General features: G+C 44.7%; 2 protein-coding genes across 2 annotated transcripts in view; one reads left to right on the top strand and one right to left on the bottom strand.

Moving 5' to 3' along the window:
* Positions 1–26154, top strand: part of ANKFN1 (ankyrin repeat and fibronectin type III domain containing 1) — a 405102-nt gene that overhangs the window by 135621 nt on the left and 243327 nt on the right. The window contains exon 2 of the mRNA XM_084750198.1: positions 12599–12639. The gene's annotated coding sequence lies outside the window, so the exon portion shown is untranslated. The remainder of the gene's footprint in view (positions 1–12598; positions 12640–26154) is intronic.
* LOC311579532 (uncharacterized protein) overlaps positions 1–26154 on the bottom strand; it is a 461287-nt gene that overhangs the window by 198512 nt on the left and 236621 nt on the right. The gene's annotated exons all lie outside the window — the stretch shown is intronic.

Here is a 26154-nt window from a genome sequence, read left to right as displayed (position 1 = left end):
CAATCAGCAGAAAGCTAAAATATTTTCGTTAGACGCACTTGACAATGTGTATTTTTGACACTGTGTTTATATTCCTCATTTATGAAGCAAAGTGATACCGTAGCCATCCTTTCCAAGGGAAAACTCTGATTTTTCTTTCTGGTAGCCAATCTATTCTGTTTTTCCATGTGGTACTCATTAAGGCAATTCCCAACTTTGTTGATTTTCACCATATCTACAGAGTGCTAAAACTTACTTTCACACGTCTGTGATTGGTTAGCAATTATCAGTCAGCTCTGCTGGATGCCTTTTCTAGGACAGCGCATCAACCCTGTACCAGTCCTGACGGATCAAAAAAAACCTGAGGGTGTCTAGGTCAGTGATCCATCCTGGATTTTCCTTCTGCAGTCTTCTCTGTCACGACTCTCTCCATCTCTTCTTGGCATGTCTGCCCGTCTTTACCCTTTGAGATCCACTTAACCCTCTGCTTTCCATGAGAGGCAAAGGTCCCTGACATCTCTTGCTAAAGGTAGCACAACAGGTTTATTAAAATATTTAAGGGTGCTACCATTTACTACACCCACCATATATGAAACTTGGTCGAGTTCATTGTGGAAAGTTTTGGAGAAAATTCCCCCCTGCGTACCATTAGGTTTCGTGTGTATTTTCAGTGTCTCCTTCCGCAGCTTCACCTGCGAATGTTTTGTTTTTAATGTTTCCCAAGTGCATGTGATATTATATATTCAGTTTTATTTCCCCTAATATCTTATTCCTTCCTTTGTATAATTACAACTGTTCATAAAGCTATGTCCTTCCCCCAGTGGCTACAAGATAGTCTCTTACTAGATAGCTATGTCATGCTTTCATTACACAGTCTTAGTAGATATAGGGGCATAGAAAGTAGTTTGTTCTGAATATGACTCTTCAATCTACCTTCTGCTGGTAGACAGAGAAAGCAGCAAAGACTTTAGAATGTACACTACCAGACCCACAGTCTTGGATATCAGCCTAACTCTAAGTATTGCCCCAGGAAGGAGTCAATTTTTTTTTAAATGGAGAAAAGAGAAATATTCTTTACTGCAATTTCATAAGAAGGCCCTACTTGAGTCTGTGACCTGACTGCATAGGCCATGGAGCCTAACAATTGTGACCCAGCAGCGGTGAAGAAGTTCATTGTGACCCACACCCCAGGGACAAAGAGATATGCTTCCTGTACATCCTGCCTCCCTCTTCCTTTCCCTCCTCCATCTTTTCCTCCCCCAATCGTAAATATGATTGCATAAATGAGAAATGTCTGCAGTTTATATTTATATTTATGATATTTATGATTCTGTCCTCTCTTAATTTTTGCAAAATCAAGACATTTCGGTGGTGTTGCTTCTCTTCAGATCTTTTGCAGCTCTGTCATGTGACATATTCTGGTCCCGTTCCTTTCCAGTTTAGTTTGATCCCTCTACCAAGTGCTGAGCCAAGGGTAGGTTCTTTACAAGAGCCCAGCAGCTCTTCCTCAAATTTTCACTTTACTTCTGGAGTTTCTCCACGTGCAGTGGGCTCCCAGCAGGTGGCAGCTACAGTCTCTGCTTCCTCATCTTTGTTACCTTCTTTCTCCTCCCTGTGATAAAATATCCACACAAGAGTAATTTGATGGAGAAGGATTTATTTTGGCTTGCAGTTAAGGGGACACAGTCCATCAGGATGAGGAAGTTATGGTGGCAGGAAGAGAAAGCTGTCTGCTCCTGGTTGCATCCACAGTCAGGAAGCAGAGAACAAATAGGAAGTGGGCCAGGCAATAAAGCCTCAAGCCAGTCTCCCAGTGGACCACTTCCGCCAACAAAGCTCCACCTCCAAGAGCTTTCACAACCTCCTCACCCACTGGGACCAAGTGCTCAAACACACGAGCCTATGGGGGACATTTTAAATTCAAGCCACAGCATTACACCACCAGAATTTCTACCCGCTACTTCTGTCTAGATTGTGCTCCTGTCAGGCAGATTCAGCCTCATCCGGGGGCTTGTCAGACATGCCCGTTCCCAGGCCCCACCCAGCCTCATCATCAGCACAACTTGAGAGTGGGGTCCACAACGTGAATTTTGGCAATGTACCCAGATGGTCCCCATGAACACTGGCTATGGAAACCACTCCAGCAGAGCCAGTTCTGAACAATGGCCTCCCTGTGCTGGCAAATCCACCCCAGAGCATTGATTTCAAAAGATGCTGCAAGCAAAACTCACTCTGATGCGGTTTTGTGTCGGCATGGCTTCAAGCATACTCTTGCCCTAAACCTTGACTGTTCTCAGAGTTTAAGTCCCTGGGCCTTGAGAACATTACACTACTTGATTGACTGTAGCAAGTGACATGTCTGTGGCATCTACCTCCAGCAGCAGTGAATACCTTTAGCATTCGTTTCTCTCCCAGCCTCCTGTCTTCTCAAGCCATCCTAGCACTATTTTAAAAGGGTAATATGGCCCTTCCGTGGCTCCCCACTTTGTCTGTATGTGGTGCTGATGCCCTTGGCCGCATCCCAGCACTTGCCACCTTTGTTTTTCTCTTTGCTTCTAGCCCTACGTGTCGGATTGCTTCCTGATGCTATTTCTGGTCTTGTCATTTGAGATGCTTCGTTAAGACAGGTGACACCAGCACTTCAGAAGCTGCTAAGATCACCACTGTCCAAATAAGTCTTGTCTGCGTCTAGCTCTCCAAGTAGGGGTGAACATGTTGATCCACCTGGACTGTGGGACGGTTAATCTACATGACCAACTTGAGTACATTTAGAGTGACCTCAGACATGAGTGAGGCACATCTCTGAGTTTATCTATAGGGATATTTCCAAAGAGGATTGTGGCCTGATGCCAGAACCAAATATAAAAGTTAGCAGAGTACAGGGACACACCCCCCTGCTTTCTGGCCCTCCATGAAGTGAAGTGTTCTGCTCTACAATGCCCACCCGGCTATGATGGATTAACACCTCTGAAGCCGTGATCTCAAAGAAACTCCTTCTCCTCCTCTTCTAAGATGTCTGTGTCACAGTGATGTGAAAAGCAGCGGATGCAGGCAGAGCGCTCAGTTTCAGCAGCGCAAACATTGGCTTGATCGTTCTGCCGTGGGTCCTTTTTCTAGGCACCACAGGAAGTCAGCCGCTCCTCCAGCCCCCAAATCATGATATTCTAAATATGCTTCCGACATTGCCAAATGTCCCTCAATACCTGATACGGGCAAGATCCCTTAGTAGAAAGCCACAAACGCAAGGCTGGCTATCTCATTTTCTTGAACATTCAAGGGGAAAGCTGGCTGCATTCAGTTCCTATAATATCCATGGACACTGCCTCACCAATATATATATATATATATATTAGTGTTTCATTGGCCAAATGGCTGGTCTGCAGAGCGTTCCATTTTAGCTTTCCTAGCCTGCCTGAATAGCTCCAAAGAGGACCATTTAGACACTCCATGTCCCTAAACTTAGTAGCTTTAAGGGGCCGCCTTCCAACAGTCCCCCATACGTGGCATGCTCTGAAACTGTTCAATCCTGTTATCTTCTCTGGTTTTCTGTTGGAATATTTTTTAGGCCCCAATCATACCACTTCTCTAGCTTAAATTTTAACAGCATGTAAAGACTTTGCAGTGTGATATCTTGCCTTGATTTCTGGAATATCAGTGCTTCTCTGAAGGAAAGAAGAGCTTCCATGCCTTGGGAGCGCCTCCCTTTGTGTCTCTATCCCAGCAGGTCATCTTTACATGCAAACTCAAAGTCTCTATGCCAAAGTTATCTATTCTTGCTCAACTCAAGGAAAATTTACCCTAGAAACAGGTGCTTTAAGGCAACAGCTCTTTAAACACATGTCTCAGTTAAATGCCTAAAATAATAAACCAGGAGCCGCCATCCTCCCTGGGTAGTACCTGGGTCAGGGTATCTCAAATCCATGTTGGAATCTGATGTGGATTTAAGAATCATATTGTGTTTGTGTTTAAGATATAAGTGTTATGAGGAAAAGCCACCACGAGATTGTTTGAACCGCAAGTTCCAGACCCACCCCACCCTACCCTCTGTGATGCCTGTGCAGTTCCAAATGGGGCAAAACAAACTGCGGTTAGGTTACCAGGGCTGGTGTTGCCAGGGTCCAGCACTAAACTGAAGCCCAAAGCTGAGACGTGAGGTCTCTTTTGTGCAATCTGAAGTCTGGATAACCCGCTCTTGACCTCAGAAACACACATTTATTGCAACTTAGCCAGGCATAATGGCCCACACCTATAAGCCCAGTTCCAAAGAGGCAGGGAAACAGGAGTTCATGGGCAGCCTGGGCTACATAATGATACAAAGAGCTGGAGATGTAGTTCAGTGCAAGACCCTGCTAACTCAGGCCATGCTATCCCAGCATCCGAGCTTTCCCACCTGAATTCTTGCGAGGCTTCTTAACATCTCGGGGCTGTCCAAAGAGTGCCATAGTTTGTTGAGGGGGACCAGGGGGTCTTAGGGTGCTGACTAGGCCTTTACCTTTTCTTCAACGCGTGGGTTTGAAAGTAAGACATTTAACTGAGGATTGGGGAGCATCCAGTGACCCCAAACACACAGAAGCTGGCAAGCTTTGTGGAAGCTGGGAAGCCAAAGCTTTTGGTTGCCCTACTCTGAACTGATGCTGGACTAACAGAGCTTGCCAGGCAGGCACAGGCAGAGAGGCTGTTAATTAAAACATCATGGTCTTCTTGGGTTCATCAAACACTTTGGCGTCAATGTCTTGAAAAGCTGAGTCATTTTAGAACAAAGAACCCCACTTTTCATTTTGACACCAAGATGCCCACATTTCATGGCTGGTCCTGGACAGGGGCATTGGTGACGGGGGGGGGGGGGGGGGGGGGGGGGGCAGGGGGGGAGTGGGGCACGGGGCCGGGGGGGGGGGGGGCGGCGAGGCTGCAGGGTAGGCGGAATCTTGCTGCTGCTGGAGAAGCCGGGAGGCTCACGCTTGCTTGCATAACCACGCGGTGTGGAATATTCTTCTGAAGGCTGCAGTTGAATGAACACTGCCAGAGTTTCTCACGCTGCGAATTCAAGCCGCTTGTTCCTCAGGCGGAGGAGGCTTAGAACAATGCTGATCAAGGTCAGCTTTTGTGAGAAAGGATTTTAGTGCCATTCTTTCCTTCATTCTTTTTTTTTTTTCCCCTTGTCTTTCGGATTTTTTTTTTATATGTGCGCTTCATAATATCTTGGGACTTCAAAGGCAGTGCCTTATTAAAATTGATAGCTTGCTAGGTACACACACGAGCAACAGCCCGATTTTTTATTATATTATTTCGCACAGATTACAAAGATAGTCTATTCCTTGCTCAAACCCGTCACTTTGATTTTTGAATAATTTATCCTAAGAAATTCATCATTTAATTATAAGGTTTAAACAGGCATGAAAAGGCATGAAAGGTTTCTAGGAGTCTGTATTGTCAGCTGACAGTGAAATGGAAGAACGAATGTCTGAAAACTGAAAATATTCCTCACCAGATGCTATTTTTAATGATGTCATAGGTTTGAATATGAGCAGAACCGCCAGGCTTCCTTGGAGCCAACCACCTTAAGTAGTTTATATTTTCCTTTCTCCTTCTGGCTGGATTATACCTAAAGCTCCTGGTGCAGAAATTGAGGAGTTTTGAGAAAGTTCCTGTAAGCTTACCAGAGAGAACTGACGTACACACAGCGTGCTGTGCTGGTCCCTAAAGCACAGCCCCATGGCACTCCTGCCTCAGCTTACCCATCTGTGAAGGGAGGCATCAGGCAAGAAGACCTCGTGTTGGTAATGAGGTCACTTCTGGGTGCAGCTCCATCTAGACCTGGTTTAAAGCACCCCTTGCTACCCTATAATTAAAACTCAGCTGTATCACAGGTTACTTGACCTTGCTGGTGGGCTCAAGCAAAGAAGACTTTTCTCAAGGGCAATTTTCAATAAAAATAAAAATATTGAGAAGGGGACTGGAGAAAAACTTTCAAATTTAGGCCCAACAGATGTTAATTGTAGAAATAACTTCCCTGTGCTCATCGCTGGGTGATTGTCCAGAGTTCCCACTTAAGGACTTGAGAAATGTAAGGTGATAAAGTTTTGGGATGAATTTTGAGATTGAATATTCAACACCCCTACTATTAGAAGAAGCCTCCATTCTGCCAGTCAAGAGACCCTGCTCCCGTCCTGTGCACCCAGCCACAAGCTAATTTTAGGAGTCCCAGGCCTGTCACTTTCTTCTGTAGCTGGATGCAGGTGGCTTCTACGCCATCTATTCAAGGCCTAGGTCAACTTTGCCTTTTCAAATACTCATTACTACAGTACAAAGGCTCAAACAAACAAGCAAACTAAGTGATAGTATAATTATCATATAACTCAGAAGTCCAATGTGCCTTTGACAGGTTCGTGTGAGAACACCAGGTACCCAGCCAGCAGGGCTATTGTGAAGACTGCAGAGCTTTGAGGAGTACGGGCTTCCTGGTGGAAGTCGTTCATGAGGGGCAGCCCTTTCAAAGTGGTACCTATCCTTCAGCTGATTTTCCCCCCGCTTCTGGCCTGTACAATGTGAGCAGCCACTGCCTCACACCTCCGCCACCATGGACTGCACAAACCCATCTACACCTCTCCCCTGCGTTAACAGCCTTTTAAGTGTCTTCTGCATCTTTGAGCATAATACTCATTGTGGCTGAGATGATCTAACTTGTCTGGCTTTATGCCCACCTCTCCTTGCTCCTCCATGTGGAGTCAAGCTCTCTGATCCACCTGTTGTGTGCTACTTAGCGTTACCTTTGCAGGTGTCCTGTACCAGGCCTTTGTGCGTTCTGCTTTCTATATGGAGTACCCTGGGTTTGTTTGTTTGGTTGGTTGGTTGGTTGCTTGGTTGGTTGGTTTCCAGACAGGGTTTCTCTGTGTAGTCCTGGCTGTCCTGGAACTCACAGAGATCCGGGTGCCTCTGCCTCCCGAGTGCTGGGATTAAAGGTGTGTGCCACCACCACCCTGTAAGAGTGTTCCTTCTAGCCTACATCAATTCACTGAAATCTCAGTGACCTGAAAGATGTATCCCTGGCTACCAAGGCCATTGTTCTCCGTGTGTGTCCTTCACAAAGTTTGGCAGGAAGGTTCTTCTGAATCATAAATTTGGAATATGTCCTCTCCCTGGGCCTTATAATAACTATGGAAAGTTTTTAAAATGAAGTGCAACTTAGCTGTTTTTGATCTAAACTCACTATTTCCCACCAATCAATATGGTCGTTCTTTGGCAGAAGTCTATCCTGCTCTACGTAGGAAAACCTTCCCTGGCTACGGCAAAGCTCTGCCACACCAGTTGCTTCACTTCAGCGTAGATGTGGTCTATTTTCTAAGTGGTCTCTTGTGCATTTAGTTAGCTGGAAATGCCATGGTGGTTTACAACAACTGCATTTGGTTAAGAATTATATGCCCAGTACCCAGAGCACTATTTCAAACATCTGATACATAGTGACTTATGTCCACAAAATTATAATTAAAGAATAAAAGTGGAATCAGAGAAAGGTTCAGCAGTAAAGAACTCTTGTAGCGGGGGGGGGGGGGGGAGGGGGGATAAATCCCCAGCACCCAACATTAGGTGGCTCATAACCACCCCGCCCCCACCCCCAGGAATCCAATACCTTCTCCTGGCCTCTACCGCCAACTGCATACTTTGGTGCATGCCTGCACATAGTCACACATATATAAAAACTGAAAACAAAATGCGTCTTTTTAAAAAGAATAAAACCACATCATATAAAATAATATGGCATTATCTTATTTTTCACTGGGAAAAAAACTTGAATAGTAGAGATTTTCACATGTAAAGGGTTGTGTGAGGAGGGTGTGGACATGCATGCACATGCTTGCTCGGATTAACACAGACCATTAAGAATGACATGGGATGCCCTGTGAGTCATGGCTGTCTCATAGACACAAGACCAGATCATCAAGCAAAGTGCTTGCTTCTTTACATACATCGAGACAAATCTGTGTCGTTTTGAGCTCTTTTGCCTCACTTTAGTGCTTTCTGTAGTTTCCAAACTTTCTGAAATGAAAATTGTTTACTTAAATTAAAAACACTTTAACTGTTAAAAAGCTAGAAAGAAATCAAAACACAAGAAACCATTTATAAGTAAACACAGTAAGGCAGTGGAACGCCCACCCAGGTCTGGGCAGAGACACAGTGCTGAGGCTATGTGGAAAAATAGCCAAATTCCAATGCCCTAAGAGAGACGGTTGGAAACGCTTAGAAAATTCCTTAGACACCAGCAGGGATTGAGGAGTGCGACTGGGAACTAAAACGCTGCTGTGTATAAAGAGTCTCAATACCAATCTGACAGGACTTTTTCAAGTTGAGCCTGTGGCATGTCAATACTGGGCCCAAAGTTGGAATCAAAAGGCTGGGAAACTAGGGGCCTGCCTGCAGCCATTTAAGGACCAGGAGCGGAAGCTCTTGGTCCCTGCAGAAGGTGCCGTTCTTCAGACGGCGCCTTCTCAGTTGGGACTCACTAAAGCCAGTTGTAATTATTGTCATACTAAGTATATGGTCCAGGTGATTGCCCTTCCTTATCTGTATTAAGTCTTCCAGTAAGCACAGCAGTTGGGAGAGGTGCAGGGCTACTCCATTCCCATCTTAAGGATAAACGCATCCAAATTTAGATAGGTCAGGTAATGGGCTACAGGTCACCGCAGTGCTTGGTAGAATTGCCGGGACTGGTGTATGCTCAGACAGCACTGTAGGCTTGTGAACTGCAACTTCAGATCCCGATGCCTTCATCTCAAAAGGTCAGGCGGTTTCTGTTTTGTTTCTCTGGAAGTATTAGGCCAGGATCTAGGACTTCACGCATGCTGAGCAAATGGTCTACCACCGAGCTACAGGCCAGCACTGAAATGTCAGGTGCTATTTAAAGAGTACTTTATCAGAATGCAAAGGGCACCCACCACTCATAAAGCCTTATCTGACAATTAACAAGGTTTTCCCTGGAATCAAATCTTTGTCTAGCTATTCTTGAGTTAACAAATCATTTGAGAACATCAGTCCCCAGCACCGCTGGGAATAAATTAAATCCAAAATAACTACTACTACCACACCTTTAGCCAAATAAGTAGAATTAACATAAAACAGAGACTGAATTAGTAGAGTGTTCATCGTAGAGGGTAGCAGCTACTTCATCTCAAAATGCACAGTCCTGGACTCTCTATATGTCAAATACTGCAAATGGCAGCCTTGGGTTCTTAGACCCTCAAAGGAGCCAATGCCTCTTACCCAGACCCCTTGGCCTTCGTGATACACTTCTGCTTAGTATCGGACATCACACACACACACACACACACACATACATGCACACACACACACACACACACACACACACACACACACACCACACACACACACACACACACACACACACACCCCTGCCTTCTCTCCTCCTGCTCTGGAATAGAAACCAAATCTCCTTGGGTTGTTCTCAGGAACAGACTAATCATGTCAAAGCGTTTAGGCAGTCCGGAGTACAGCAAGTGCTCAGGATTCTTAGTGACTATCAGTACGACGTGTGAATTTCTCTTTCTAAACCAGATCACCAGCTTCCCCGTCACCGGCCAGCATTGTGATTCTGAATCTGGTGCCATGGGGGTCTCTCCAAGCTGTCTGGCAGTCTCTAGAGCCAGACAGATGTGTGTCAGGGATGCTGAGGTACACGATCAGCAGCCAGCACTGTATTCTGCACACAGCGGTACTCAGCAAGCTGGTGAATGAGTTAGCTTGTCGTCTTAAGGGCTCTCTTTCTCCTTTGTCTGTGGTGGAAACAAGCCTTCAAAAGCAAAGATGAGTTTTTACATGGCTGTCTGGTCTCTGTTCGCTGATTTTGTGCCCCCCATCAAAAGAAATAATGGGTACCACACATTAGGTAGCTACATAATGCCATCTTGAGGACAGCACTGAGTAGTGTTTAAAGTAATCAATGATATCGTATAAAATTGTTACCCAAATGAAGAGCCCTTGCCCATTGAATATTTGAAATTGGAGACCATCTTCCTTGTTCATTCTTTGTGGCTAAAGAGCCCATTATCCAAGGAAATAGTAAAAAAAAAAAAAAAAATTCTTAGTAGATAGGAGAGTCCTAAATTTGTTTCTTAGCAACGAATTCCTCAAAGGAGCTCACGAGGACACAATTTCTGAAGCCTTTTCAGCACACATTTGCACTTAGAAGGACAAGAGGGGTGGGGGAGGGGGAGGGGAGTATATGCTGGTCTGGGAACAGAGAGGCATCTATCATTTCTTCCAATTAGTGGCACACACATTACACTACAGAGCCCATATACACAATGCAGCCAGTAAAAATAGAGCACCTACCTGCATAGACAGTAATAGTTCCCATTCCTGATGAGGTCAACAAGGTAATAATTTGACAACTATGACCTCCCTCCCCATGGACAGTAGCAAGGGGTCGTTTTGGTGGCTTGCTGACATATAGAACTATTTACGAATGTAGATGCTGACTGTTTGCCTGCAACCGTCTCAGCAGACAGAGGAATAAAGTTTTGATAAAAATAAGCCGGGAAAGAAATTTGACACCCAATATGGGAAATGCCTTACCTGAGTAAGAATGCCTAAATTGCTACCTTCCTGGGTCCCCTTTCTTGACTTGGTTTCCCAACTTAGCCTTAATAGCAATAATAACAGTAACAACACCAAATGATACTTAGCAAGTCTTCAGTGCACTACTTGCCTTTCTGCTGCTGTAACAGACATCTGCTCTTATCAACTTATAAAGAAAAAAAATGTCCCTTTGGCCCAGAGTTTTGGAGGCTTTAGTCCATGACTTGTTACCTCAGTGCTTTGGACTCCTGACAACACACTGTGGTGGAAACCATAATAGAGGGAATGGTTCACCTCATGGCGAGGAGGCAAAGGAGAGAGGAAGGCGGGGATCTGGGCTCTCTTGTCCCCTTGCAGGGGCCCTAACGCCCTCCCACTGGATTTCACTTCCTCAGTGTTCTATCCCTTGGCAATAGTGCCAAGCTGGGGACCAGCCATTTAGAATCTGAGTTTTTAGGTCTGGGACATTCCCAACCCAAACTATAGAATCCACTATTTTATGTAACTATTTTATACTTACTGTGTATTTTAACTCTTACAACAGTTCTTTGAAATAGCACTGTTATTTTTGGTCAGTCCTTGTGCATTCAATTAGCTTCTCAAAATTACACCATTATTTAGAAAAATGATGGAGGATGAGGTTGAGGAGATGGCTCAGTTGGTAAGAGGCCACATGAAGGCATATGTCCTCTTCTCTAGCATTCATTTACAAGCCCAGCATGGTCTTGTGTGCCTGGCAGATCTCAGGAGCTCACTGGCATGCCAGACTAGGTAAATATAGAAACTTCTAGATTGTTAAGAGACCCTTTGTCAAGAGAATAAGTGGGGAAATATAAGTGGAAGACATTAGAAGTCCTCTTCTGGCCTCCACATGTGTATCATGGTACTTCAACACTTACATGCACCCTCCAAACATGTACATGAACGCATGCACACAGCACAAAACTCTGTGTGTGTGTGTGTGTGTGTGTGTGTGTGTGTGTGTGTTTGGGGCAGGGGGGGAATATAAATGGGGGGGGGGGAAATGGCAAAGGTTGGAAACATACTGCTCACACAGTGAGTGACTAATCAAAGTTCCAGATCAGTATCAACAGTGAGATGAGGACCCTTGGATTACATGAATGCTCAGTCTAAGATATGTCCTCGATCCACTCAAATCTCAGAATATATGGAGTCTATCATGCTGTTGGGAGATGGCACACTGGAGGGGGGGTGGGGGTGGATCTTGGCTGGCATTGCCGATGAAACCTGCTATCCTAAAAAGTACTCCACTGGTTATAATGAAGTTGCTTCTTTAAAAAATACAGACTTGGAAGCAAACTGAAGTGTGTGAAGGGATTGCTGCACTGAACAAACTGCCCTCACACTTGGCGAATCCCTTCTAAGCAGACGTACAGCTTAATTGTCTTTCCTCTTCATTGCCATCTTTGAGAAACCTGGCATCTACTGTGGGCCTCCTTCAGAGGCCCCCACAAGTGCTTTTTATTTCTTGGAAGACAAAACTGTCCACTTATCCCAATAAGCATGAATTAAGAAAATTATGGATTCCTCCCCCTGCCCCCCTCCACCCTCGAGGACATTCTTTTAATGGAACAAAGTGTCAGAACGGGGCCCTTCGAACACAGGGTAGAATGTCATTATGAACCAGAAGCAAGAGAACGCTGAATGTAACTAAGCTGATGATCTAGGCAAACAGATGCCTCTGAGTTTCCCTGCAGGATTGCACTTGGGAGGCAAAGAGAGCATCAGTATTCAAGGGCACTCAGGAGCCGGGAGCTGAGTCTGCAAGGAGCTATGACAGTTGACTCAAATGTTTCCTTTGTGGGTTCCAGCTTCTTGGTCCCCAAGAAGAGTCTCCTGATAAACAAGTTTTCATCTTTAGAGTCCTCATTATTTTTCCATCAGTGGTTGGTACCTTCAGAGGCAATTCACTGTGGTTTTCTACCCCCCTTTCCCCCTCCCCCCACCCCCACCATTTGAGTTAGTTACTGTACAATTTCTTAAACATATTTCTTTCTTTTTATTACAGAGGCTACCCTTCAAAGACAGGCATTTCACCTGCAGCAAAATGTAAGTGCATTTCCCCCCTCGAAATAATATCTATGTTTCAGCTGTCATTCCTAAACCCTCCTCATCTTTTAGGCTCCCATCTCCCACCTCCTGCTGCTGCATCACTAAAAGCCTGGTGCAGCAGCCAAATGCATTCAATGGTTTGAAGCGTCACACTTCACAGGGTTGATTTTGTGGGACATCTGAGAAATGGTTTTTGGAAGCAGATTGAAATTGTGGCGATGAGGATGCTGCACTCTAAATAAAATCAGGAGAGGGTGTTGTGCACTATAGCTGGAGGACATCACGCACCCGAATATCCATCACCCCTTCCTTGAGTGAATAATTTATTTTCTTTTTCCCAGTCAGTCCTCCCTGTGGGTTCACAGGCGCCGCCTACGTTAGCAGCATGGTAGTTGCTTTAGTAACTCCTTCCTGAGTCTGCTAAGTATGGCCACTCTGTAAACCCGTGTTCTTTTTAGAGCAAATCCCATCTCCTGTGTATTACATCCCTCCACTCTGGACCTCTCTGTGTCTATACCAAACTACGCATCTCTTCTCTTCTGCAGGACCGGATGTAATTGTGGTGGGTCTGAATCGGGAGGATGGGCATCTGACAGTTTTGCCCTTAACGTCAGTATGTAACTGTATGCCTCTGTGTATGGTTATGAAAAGCCCCTGTCTATCTCTGGAACCGTCTGATAATCCATAAGTTCAAAAGGCAGAGAATTGGGTTCAATATGAAGGCCATAGGGTATATAGACAAGTAGCTGAGGACGGTAATGAGTTCCTTGTCAGGGAAGATAAGTGGTCATGAGATAAACTGACCATAGAGAAAAGGTTGCGGCAGCCATTTGCAACTCCTGGTTTACACAGCATTTCCAATAAGGGATGCATCTGAGCAGCCACCGAAGCATTTAACTAAACATTCTCAGGCCTGTCAGAATCCCAAGGTCTCCCTGGAATTCTGCACACCGCACATGCTCTAATAAAGTCCCCCGGATCATCCGGTCCCTGAGACAGTGTGCTTAGCTGAACCTGCAAGAAAAACTGAGTTTATCCTGCCTTCCCAGGGTGATGTCTGTCTGTTTGCTCACTCCAGCAAATTGATCCCACTGCTCGCCGCTAACTATTCAAACATCAGCAGCAAGAGACACTCTCGGCAGCGTTCAAACTTCGGCCCAAGTGATGAGCTTCTCCAGGCTGCTCTTGCAAGTCAAACTCCTGTCTTCTGTTGTTTTGATCTGCACTGCCTTGTAAAGGCACCTGCACGCTAGGAATATTTTAAGCGGCTTTTACCAATAAAGTCACATTAGATTTTCATGAGCAGGCCTCCTTCCCATGCGCTATCATGAGCATACTGCTTGTACAGGTGTGAGCTTTTGTCAGTTTTCTTTCTTTAGCACATGGGCCTCACTTCAAGGAAAACCGCCTTGTGCTTATTTTCCTATGTATTCATAGTTAATAGCTCTTTAGCATATGGCTCCGTCAACTTAGCTCCCCAGTGTTTTAAGTGATTTAATATTAAATCCTAAATTGTAGTTTGTATGTGTTCGTGGTGAATATTAGGTGAAGAGTGATTTAATTATTAAAAATGTATCTCTATTTTTAGTTATTTTTGTATATGTAGGGGGTATGCATACATGCATACAGGTGCCCATGGAGGTCAGAGAAGGACTCAAATCCATGGAGGTCCGCTGGAGCCACAGTGGGTGGTTGTGAGCCACCTGATATGGGTGCTGAGGACCCAACCTGGCACCTCTGGAAAACCAGTTCTTGCTTGTCAGTGCTGAACCATCTCCCCAACTCCTAATTTAGTGTTTTGTAAGATTTCTTTTTACTTATTAATTGTGAGTGAGTCAGAGAGAGGAAAGAAGGAGAGAGAGAAAGAGAGAGAGAATTGTCCATATGTGCAAGTGCTCATGGAGCACAGAAGCGGGGGGTGTCTGATCCTCTGGAGCTGGGTGGTTGGTTGCTGGGACCCAAGCTCTGATCTGCTGGGAAGAACAGTACATGTCTTAACCACCGAGTCATCTCTCCAGCTCCAGTAAAAAGCAAGTTAAAGCAGCACTCCAAACCATTCCATGTGAACATAAGCATATCAATGATGGCCGGTACCCCCAGATCTCTTTATCAAGACTTGGGTTAAAGTACCCCTTACCCTTACCTTATAGACTGCAGGTCAGAAGGAGAGCAAGAAATTGGCTGATCCAGCACAAAAGTTTCAACCAGGGATCACATGCAATGCACAGTGACCAAGTCTGTATGCCTTCCAATGTGTAAACAGCACTGGAATTTCACACTGTCCAGAGAGAAGGGCTGTACTCAAATCCCCAGTCTTCTCTGAGTGACTGGAAGAAAGTTGATTTCACTCAGCCACAGAAGGGCGTCAAAAATAGTTTTTAACTAGGCTGGGGATGGAGAGATTATCTGCAGTCAAGAGCACTGGGTGATCTGCAGAGGACCCGGGTTTGGTTCCCAGCACCTACATGGCAGCTCATAATTATTTGTAACTCCGGTCCTATGGGATCCAATGCCCAATTCTAATCTCTTTGGGAGCCAGGCACATACATGGTACATAGACAAACATACAGGCAAAATACTAATACACATAAAATAATAAATAAATAAATAAATAAATAAATAAATAAATAAATAAATCTATTTAAAAATATGTAAGTAAAACAAAACCACCAGTCAGTGACTTCTCTGGCTCTTTTTGGTGGTCTCAGCCACTAGCCTCTCTGGAGCCCAAGGACAGGGGATGACTGACACACAGTCAACACCCGGCCTCCGAGTCAGTGGGGTCCATTTATGGAGTTTGGGAAATGTATACAGAACATAGAATACAAACTTGACTGGAGGAGGACAGCTTCACGATTGCCAGGAAGATATGCCCCATGGGAAAATAGAGCAGGGCCGTGGGAAGAACATCTCCAGAGTGAAAACCCAGAGTTCTCACGGCTAAGACCCATTTCATTCTCTCTGAGGTGGCACAGTTCTGAAAACGTTAACACTCAGTTTCTAAGTTCTTTGATTATGGAAGATCAAAAGAGAAAGGGAGATGACTTTTGCTGAGAGTTTCAAAGGCTGTATTAATCAGATAACATTACGTCGGGGCAGGGGAGGGGGACGGGGAACCACCTAAAACTATGGCGGGTTTATAAGGGATTTGTATTAGGGTTTTGCTTGCTTGTTTGTTTACTTGGTTGGTTTGGTTTGGTGAATCTGTTTTTGCAGGGTCTCTAACATTCTGGTGACAAACTTTGGGCCTTAAAGTCAACACTATACAGTGATAGAAAAATAGAGTCCTGCTGAGTTCAAGCAGTCTCCTTGAGTCTTGCCCCTACTGGTGTTGGACTCAACTACCCACAGTCTTCAGGACCACTGCCTCTGATAGGGCACTGTCTTCTCTCTGGGTGGTATGGGTGAGAAAGTTGCCAAGCAAACCTGAACTATCCAGAGGCCTGTAAAATGCGCAATTGCTTTTTAAGAGGCATGGCGAATATTGTGTGTTCCTTTCGATTTTTTGGCAGTCTGGATTTTCTGCAATTTGTGGTTTTGCAATTTCTCTTTACACAGACAACACCCTGGCACTCATTCAATGCCCCATTGGTGGGGCTGAGGTGGGGCACGGGGAGGAGGAGGGGAGATTCCCCAGAGCACTGTCTGCTTCAGTAAAAGAAGAAAATGTTAATGAAAGAAGTCAGAAAGAATGTTTATTGAGAATGGTGGAAGTTGGTGGGTTCAGGGGGAAGAAGCAACTTTTAATAAATTGTGAGCCAAGGGTTTTATCTAGGGGCTTTCATTGTTTGGGCAAAATTCTTTTCTTGTAAAACCCTCTTGAGGTTTGTCTGGGTTATAATGTCAGTCTTTTATTGTTGTTGTTGTTGTTGTTGTTGTTGTTGTTGTTGTTCCCCTCTCTTCCTCCCTTTCTCTCTTCCTCCTCCTCCTCTTCTTGTATTCACCAAGCTTAGAGGAGCTTTGTTCTCCCTGCCCCCCACAGGCTCCTCCTACCGGCCTGTTCTTTGGATAATTCTGTCTATATATACTTGTTAACTGCTTGTTTCATGTGAATTAAGTCACAATGTACCAGAACCTGTGGCCTTGGCCATACTCTGATGGCCTTAGCTTCTCCTTCCTATAAGCTGAAATGGCCCTTGCAGAGGCCTGCGGCGCCAAGCAGAGCAGAGATGGGACCTTTATCTAGCCCGAGTGTTCTGTTCTGGCTCTTTCCATTGGCTCTGCAAAGGCTTGGCTGCCTTCGGCTGCTTTTTCAGAGCCGCTAGGCACAAAGCTGAAGAACCTGAAGCTACATCCATAGTCACCTTATAGTTCTTCGGTTCACTTCTTTATCTCAAAACAGACCCCAAGTCTCCACATAGTGGACTCCCACTGCTTATGGCCTCTCGCTGTTCAGCAGAGATCCAGCACTAAAGGTCATCTATTTCTACCTTGGTCATGACCAAAATGCCATTGTTTCTTATGTTTCTAAGGAACTTAAATATAATTGCAATTCGTATGTTAACTACCACCACTAAGTTCAGCCTTGGAGAAAATATGACCTCACTGCCATTCCTAAGGGCAGTTTTTTATTATGGAGTCGTCAATTGCAGGGTTTTATTTTGGGGAAACACATTCCATTTCATAAGGTACAATAGCCCAGCCTAAGAGGCCACAACACCCCTGTAGGAACCATCCTTCCTTTCCTCTGTTCTGGAAGAAAGGGTCCTCCTTTGGAACAGCTTGCCTGCCTGTATTTTGCCAGCCTGAGATAGCATCGCTATGACTCCACGTCATTTGTGCAGGCTGTGCCTTCTTGGATCAGCTTCGGAGCATCCATTCTTCCCAGGTGACAACCCAACCCTCCAAATGTTTTTGGAATCTAATCTCACGTACTCTCAGAGTCTTCCTGATCCAGACTAAACTTCCCCACTCCCATTAACCACCCTTCAAAGGACTGGGTTAGTTAGCCCTTTCAGTTTGTCCCGGTTCCCTTTTCAACGTCTGTCCTAAAATGTTACTGCCTGAAATAAAAAGATACTGTTGAGAAGCCTGGCCCCACAGAGTTCCAAGAAAACAAACGGAAACAAAGCTTTCATCCCAGGTGCAGGACTTCTTAGTGGCGAGAACACGGAGAAATTTAACTGCATTTGACCCCAAGGTTAACCTGGAGTCCTTAGGAGGCCACATCCAAGCTGACCCAACTTTGCCTCCACTTCTGTACATGGTGTTCCATGACATAAGACCTTTACCTGGATCCCTGGAACACAGCTCTGTCTCAGACTCTTCCCGGGAACCGACAGGAGCCCTGATTATTTTTTTTCCCTTCTTTAAACCCCTGTTCCAGTTTGATTCGCCTCTTGACTTCTCTCAAGAGACTGGTAAAGAAAAAGCCTCTGGAGTTTGAGCTTCTCGAAGGTAGACTCATGTTTTATTCATCTCTGTCTCCCCTGAAATGCCTGTGACATTCTCCTGTACAGCCCGATATTCAGAGAGGGTTTTTCTGAAACACATGAGCAAACTCTAATGCAGGCAGCCCTCCAGCCCCAACAGAGCCCTATCAATAGATTGATATTGGTGCCCTTTAGAAATGAACGAGCTAGTTTTACACTTGTCTGCTAGGACACAGCACTCCTCTCTCCCAGAGCTGACTCCAGCGGGAGTTCAGGTCCAGGTCACTTGGGTTCTATCCACACGAGACTTTGCCAGCTATGTGCTTTGTCTCATCTCTCTAAACCTGTTCTTGCTGTGAGAACATGATTTTATGACTGCCTCATAGGCTATTATAATGATGGATCCTTGTAAAATATCCAGGAAAATTGTAACAGGAAAGCAATAATCTATAGTTAAGAGTGTCACTGTTGTTGCTTTTGTTTTTCTCATGAGAGGGACACACCACGCCATGGCCCTGTGTTAACAAGACCAAAGACAACTGGGCATAACTTGTTCATATTACCTGATAATAATAAAAAAAAAATCACTTCACCATTGAAATGACAGTGCAACTTGACTAACGAAATGACTTCGTGGGCTACTTAATTTCAGATATGCCTTCAATGGACACAGAGGCATCTAAAGATGTAAACAACGTGGCCCACATTTACAAACGCCCTTCAGAAAGGACTGTATCTCATTCTTCAGCAGGGTAGCTCAAGCTGGTCACCCACATTCCTTGTGGTGACTGCTCAATCAATCCCCATGCGTTATTTACTTTTTGTTGCTGTGATAAAACGCCATGGCCAAGGCAACTTAAGAGAGAAAGGATTTTTTTTGGCTCACAGGTCCAGAGGGATTGCCTACAATGGCAGGAGACAGGGCAGCAGATCTCCCAAGCAGGAAACTGGGAGATTGTATCATCAGTCACACACAGGAAGCCAAGGGAGTACATTGTAAGTGTGCAAGGCTATAAACTCTCAAAGCCTGCTCTGCTGACACACTTCCTTCAGCAAGGCTCCATCCCCAAGGATTCCATAACTTCTCCAAACAATGCTACTAACAGAGGACCATGTGTTAAAATACATGAGCCTATTGGGGACATATCTCATTCAAACCTTCACACTCCCATTCCTCCCTGTTGCTGTATATGTTGCAATCCCTCCTCATTTTGTTTTCGTTTTCATTTACCTCGTACCCTAATCATGCCTAGTTCTCCAGAATCACCAAGTTCCTAGAGACCGATGCTATTCTCCCCACAGCAATGCTACTTCCTATATAATTTCAATATGGCCTTCCCCCACTGCTTCTGAAATTGATACAGGGCTGGGCACTGGTGAGCAAGCCATGCATATGCATGTGTGTACATGTGTGTATGCTCATTTGTGTGTATATGTGTGTGTGCTTAGTGTAGTTTTGTAAGTCTTATTAATATGATTAGGCATATAACACACAATCTACAAATAACAATAAAACATGGAATACAGTATTATAGCTTTCCAATACCTAACTAGTTCTCACAGAATTCAGCTACTGCTTTGTGCAGAGCTCTCCTATCTGTAGCCACCCTAAGGCTGCAGTTGACAAATGAAAATAGTTTCCATGTAAATAGAGTTGATGTTTCTCATCATGCCGATGACTAAGGTTTAAGCGAAACAAGAGTGCAGGTTAAAGACATGCAACTTCCCCAACATTGTGAGGATGCTCTGTGCTAAGGAGGACACTATTTTTTTTATATAATTAAATATTTCTACACTATTCACCACGTGATAGCTGTAGACAGAGCATTCCCTTTTGATTAATCTACATTGTTAGAACCATACCCATTGACTTCTTAATCTAGACACTTAACAAGACAATAAATCAAAGTCTCATCTGCAGCATTTGCCAACCTCTGTGGCTTAAATGTTACTTCGAGGAGCTGAGGGTTCAGCTCGGTGGTAGCACTTGTGCTTAGCAAGCACAAGACCCTTGGTTTAGACCCTAAGCCCCAGAAAAATCAAATGAGTGGATTAATGATTGAGCACTCCCTTATAGACATTTCAAGTACTAACATGTTAGTAAGTGCAGAGTTAGGGAGCTATGCAGTGACACGCCTGAGTACATTGCAGCACGCAGACAAAACACTGGGCAGACAACACAGGGCAAAGCAACCAGAAAGGGATGCGTTTTGAGTGTTTTCTTCCTTTGTTCTTAATACAAGTTATATAACTGTCCTATGTCATTTAACCTCTGAGAATGTCTGGGTTTAGCAAATAGCTTACAAATTCCTAAAAACTCTAACAATCGCTCCTTGTACAAGCCTTCCCTAGCACAGCACTGGCCCTTCCACTCTCGGCAGCAGTGGGGGTGGGAGTGGGAAGAAGAGCCAAAAAACTAGATATTTAAAATTTGTTGCTATTGTTGTTTTATCCAACTTACAAGTGATTTTTCTTAAACCCTTATTTAGAATGTGGTCAAAGATCAATATGCTGTCTCTAGAAGCCCCTCTCTCCCTCCCTCTCTCCCTCCCTCTGTCCTTCCCTCTTTCCCTGTCCCCCCCCATAAAAATGGTTTTGTCTTCACTGCTGATTATTGACTCAAAGATTTTATCATTGTATTTGTTATTAAATAGGTGTTAGAGTGCAAGGGCCATAAGTGTGGCTTAATGGAGAACAGAAAAGGGATTGCCCAAATGTTGATATTCAGTGCATCCTCAAAGTGAACAGTGTAGTGGGACAGTGCACTACCTGGATGGGGATGCTCCATGGAGCATCCGCTATAGCATAGCACGAGAGCTACTCTCTTCTCCCCGCATCCCCTAAGAGATTTCCTTGGGTGGCTGAGTCAATCTGACTCTATGGACTGCATACATGCCCACATGGCACAGACATGAGATTGTGGGCAGTTGAGCTCCACTCCTCCCTTGGGAAATCCTCGTGGCTTACAAACTCAAGTGGATACAATCCATGTAGCCCAGGTCTTTTCCCTGGCTAGTGTGTCCTCAGAAGGAAACAGCTCTGGCTGCTTTAGCTGTGTTTATCAGGGTGGTAGGAAAGGACAGGACCGCACAGACAAGAAAGAGCTGCACATGATGTCAGTGCACGCACTGTGGAGCATCATGAAGACAGATGCAGTATTAACCTTTTAGTACAGTGCTTTGTGAACGCATTCATCAGAAACAGAATGTGCTGGCTCAAAATGTAGGGTCACTGGGAAGAGAAATTGCCTGTCAAGTCCAAGGTCCTGACTTCTGTACCCAGCAAGACAGCAAAATGAAATAAAAAAGGAAAACATTATGACTGGGCTGGTAGCATATACTTTGGGAGCCCAAAGTGGGAGTTGGAGGCAGGAAGATTGAAGGTTTGAGCCCAGCCCAGTCTACATAGTGAAACTTTATCCCAGTATTTAAAGTATGTTGGTAGAAGGGGGGACGTAATCAATATCCATCTTACTTTTAACCAACACCTTGTTTTGGCTTCACTGTGTGTTGAGAGGGTGGTGTGCAAACATATGTGGGCAGATGGGCATACCTGTAGAGATTATAGGAGAATATCCAGTGTCCCGCATAATTACTTTGAGGTAGGATCTCTCCCCGAACCTGGTATTAGGCTAGCATCCAGAAAGCCCCAACAATGCTTCTGTCTCCATCCCTCACTGTGCTGGGGTTACAGGCAAAAACACAGCCATTCCTGACCTTTTACATGGCTTCTGGGAATTTGAACTTGGATCCTCATGCTAGCAAAGCAAGCATTCTTACCAACTTGAGTATGTCCTCAAACATAATTTCAACTTTAAGTAGATTTTTTTAAAAAATAAGTAAGTTATTATAAGTCTAATTGAGCTACATATGCCCCCTTTCTCATCCTGTTCTCCTCTGTCATTCTTAAAAAACCAACCAAATAAACAAGCCCACAATCCTATGCACTCATCCAAGCTTTGTCAAGGATCCACCATTTCTTCCTAGCTTTTAGGACTTTACAAATGGTATTAAATTGTAGGGACCATTCATTTCCTGTCAGTTCCATTCTGTGTTTCTGAGGTTAACCCAAATGCACACGTGGCTGCAGTTTTTGCTGTCTCCACTGTAGAATAGATTATGTAGCAATATGGTGCTACCCATTTCATTATCTATTCAGTTGATGAGCTGTCAGAGCATTGACAACTTTTACAATTAAAATACATGCCGAGCAGCCTGGAGAGATAAAGTGAGGGGCGTGTCCTGCTCAAACATGAACATTGGAGTTCGAGTCCCCAGAATTCACATAAAGCCAGACACAGTAGCAAACAACTGTAGACCAGCACTCACACACTGAGCAAGGAGACAGAGACACACAAGGCACTGGAAGCTCACAGGTGGGCTAGCCTGGTGTACACAGTGGTGGTCATTAAATAGGCAGTATCAAACAAGGTTGAAGGCAAAACCAACACCTGAGGTTGTCCCCTGAACTCCACACATCTACACCGGCACTCACACATGCACACATACACACCCAGATATACACACCAGCAACAATGCTAAAATTGTCATCCTATGACATTATGCAGCTGAGCAGAACTTTCTCCAGGATATGTAGATATGAACTTGCTGGGTTCTCAGGCATGTATCTCGTATACATCGCTAATATTGCCAAGCTGCCCCATCCAGAAGCTGACCAATTCATTTTCTGTGAGTGTGACATGGAAATGCCTATGTCTACAAATCAACAGATTGCTTTTATACTCCACATTGTTTTTAAGATGCCAGGGATAAAATGGTGTCTCGCTTTCCATTTATCAGCTCCCTAACACCAGGTGCTAGAGCATCTTTGTATATACGTTGGTCAGTCCTGTCTCTCTGGGGCTTGCCTACTCACATTCTTTGCCCTTTGTCCACCAGTTGCTGTTTTATTTCTATACATGTGTACAAAGTTACCAATTCTGGATTGAAATCTATAGACTGTTTTGTGCATCTCTCTCTCTCTCTCTCTCTCTCTCTCTCTCTCTCTCTCTCTCTCTCTCTCTCTCCAGTTGCTAGCTTGTCATTTCCCTTCTGTAATGCCTACCACCATGTTTATAATTTGCTATCCTTTAAATTTTCATTTGGGCGTTTGTTTTGTTTATCTTCTCTACTTTGATGTTACTTGTGAAGGTGTTTTCTCAGTACCTTGTTTTACAAGTTCTTTTTGCTTCTTATTTTCATGTGGTTTTGCTACAAACTTATGATCTTCCTGCCTCTGCCTTTCAAGGGCTGGGATTATGGGTGTGTATTACCAACACCAGGCAGAGACTAATGTGAACTGTGGGCTGGGCTGAGAAGAGTAGCCTGAGATCAGCGGCCTGGGATCAGCGGCCTGGGATCAGTGGCCTGGGATCAGTGGCCTGGGATCAGTGGCCTGGAATCAGTGGCCTGGGATCAGTGGCCTGGGATCAGTGGCCTGGGATCAGCGGCCTGGAATCAGTGGCCTGGGATCAGTGGCCTGGGATCAGCGGCCTGGAATCAATGGCCTGGGATCAGTGGCCTGGGATCAGTGGCCTGGGATCAGCGGCCTGGAATCAGTGGCCTGGGATCAGTGGCCTGAGGTCAGTGGCCTGAGGTCATCAGCCTGGAAACTAAGAAAGTAGGAAGGAGGGCTACGTAAATATTGTCTGAAAGAGTGTTGGGCAGATTCTGCCTGAAGCAGTATTGCTCATAGAATGTGACAGGATGCTGGAAGGAAGCAGTGGCTTAAGTTGTGTGAGCGTGGCTGGCTTCCCTTTGCTACTTTATCTACCACACTCAGCACATTGATACCCAAAACTTAGACCCAACATATACATTTTGCCAGACACTAGTTAAGAGACACTTAGTGAAGATGGTCAGTAAGGAAGATAAATGAGGGACTGGAGAGGTGGTTCTGTAGAGTCAGGAAAGAAGATAGATAAGGGGATGAAGAGATAGCCCAGCGGTTAAACTTGCTGCTCTGGCAGAGGACCTTACTTCAGCACTCACACTAGGTTGCTCTCAACCACCAATAAGTCCACCTCTAGGGCATATGTTGCCCACTTGTGTTCTCTGCAGGGACCTACATTCATATGAACACACACAAACATACACACACACACACACACACACACACACACACACACACACACACTCACTTACACTTTAAAGTAATAAAATCAACCTGTTTTGTAAAGGAGGATGATGACTATGCCCATCGGACCCATTAGAGGCAAGGTAAACACAGAGAAAAGAAACTCTACAGGAATACGTTTCATGGTCTAACCAACCAGCACACTGGAATCCGCGTGGCCCACCGACAAAACCACCCATGCGCAGAGGCAGCATTGCATTTTCAGGTTATGCTTTTCTTTGGAAATTATCAGAAAGCCGGTGATCTGAAAAGTCAGTGGATGGATATCGCAGAGGCTACCTTTTCTCATCTCCAGCTAGTCAGCTTCACAGACAGTGGGAGCAAAAGCTGTCACTCAGTGCCAAGTTCAGTCTAACCTCCCGGGTCAACTGTTCAGCTTTGTCTCTCAGACTCCTGAACTTTCCCCTCATTATCATCTCTCTCCACTTTTGCCTACTTCCAAGGCCACTGAGTCTTGGAATCCTCCCAAGGTATCACTTTGGATAGGATTAACTCAGAGAAACACACCATTAATAGTGTATAGCTGTTGAGATATTTATAGTGTCTACTTGCCTATTACTTTCTGAAATATGAAGTACATTTGTGTCCCCATCTAATAAAAGTGCCTTTATTTGCCTGACCTGTGCCCCCCGTCACTTGAATGCTTGGCATAACATTCCCCAGGTAGTTGGTACACACCACATGCCCAAAAGAAACTGTTTCAATGACTCAAAGTAATTTACCATACTTACCCCCGCCCCACCCCACACAGCTTCAACTCACAAGAGGGGAAACCTCTAGAAACCTAAATCTGATGTCTTTACAAGCTTGGAAAATTCATTCCTGGTGCATTTCAAAAGGGAAATAGACATAGAAGGATAGACTACTACGAAATCAACTCGCAAATGAGGGACTAAAAACCAAATGCCAAGTCTCAGTTGCTAAATAGATGTATATAGTTGGCTCAATTAGTGAGCTTTCCTTGGAGGAAAAGCTGTGTGGGATACTAAATCATAGCTAGAAGTTTGTTGTTAGGTGGCTCGGGAGGTCTGGAGGCATTTATTCCTCTCAGGTATATGGTGTTCTCCCAAGGTTAGCGTGCTCACCGGTTGGTGTGCACTAAGCAATGATGAGAAGAAACGACAACATCCTTGTTCATTGACTATTTACTTGGCTTACAAGCTGTTCTATGCTGCAGGCCCTGTCTTCAAATGCGGTTCAGTATAATTGATTGAATTTCACGTTCCTTATGAGATAACATTTCAGCTGTGCCTTCCCAGTATTCAGTGGATGCTATTGTGCACAGATCTCATTGCCTGCGGCCTCCCAGGAAGCCTTTGTGTTATTTCTTTGTTTCCTCGCTCTCACCTTGTAGGGCAATCCTCTCTCTCATGTATGAACAACACTCTCGGTGTTTGGTTCTTTTTTTTTTTTTTTTAATCCTAGCAGAATGCTGGGAAAATCCAGAAAGGGGTTGGGGGAATGAATTGCTCAGCTTGGAGAAAATATCTGTCAGTACAAAAAAAAAAAAAAAAAGTGAAAATTGAAAGAAGCAGAGGGAGAGTTAGCATCAGGTCACCTCATTTGCACTTTCAGCCCTAAAGGCAAATGCTAAGTCAGCTCAGACTAAGTCAGGCTGCAGACTGAGTCAGCCTTAGGTGAGGGCTGAGTCACTTGGCTCGCTCAACAAGCTCAGCACCGCTGTGATTCTTACTCTAACAGGAGTACAAGGGGGCTAAGGAGAAAAAAAAAGGATGGAGCTGACCAAACCTCACTATAGCCCTCTAAACTTGTTCCAATTTGTCACCAGAATCTTGCTCTGGCCTCTCCTTGACTCCTGGTCCACTTGATCTCCTTCAGATTAGTACAGATGAGACACAAGACAAACAGGATGCATTACATATGATGTATATGGTGTATAATGTATAGGGTGCTATCAAGGGTGACAGCAGGCAATGGACAGGGTTTAGGCAGCATTACCATGTAGGGATCTGGGTCAGCTTCATTTTCTCTGTCAGTTAAAGAA

This window comes from Acomys minous (assembly GCF_964271855.1).
Source record: "Acomys minous genome assembly, chromosome: 12".
Classification (NCBI taxonomy): domain Eukaryota; kingdom Metazoa; phylum Chordata; class Mammalia; order Rodentia; family Muridae; genus Acomys; species Acomys minous.
Note: the sequence above shows the minus strand (reverse complement) of the source record. Positions and strands in the feature narration are given on the sequence as shown.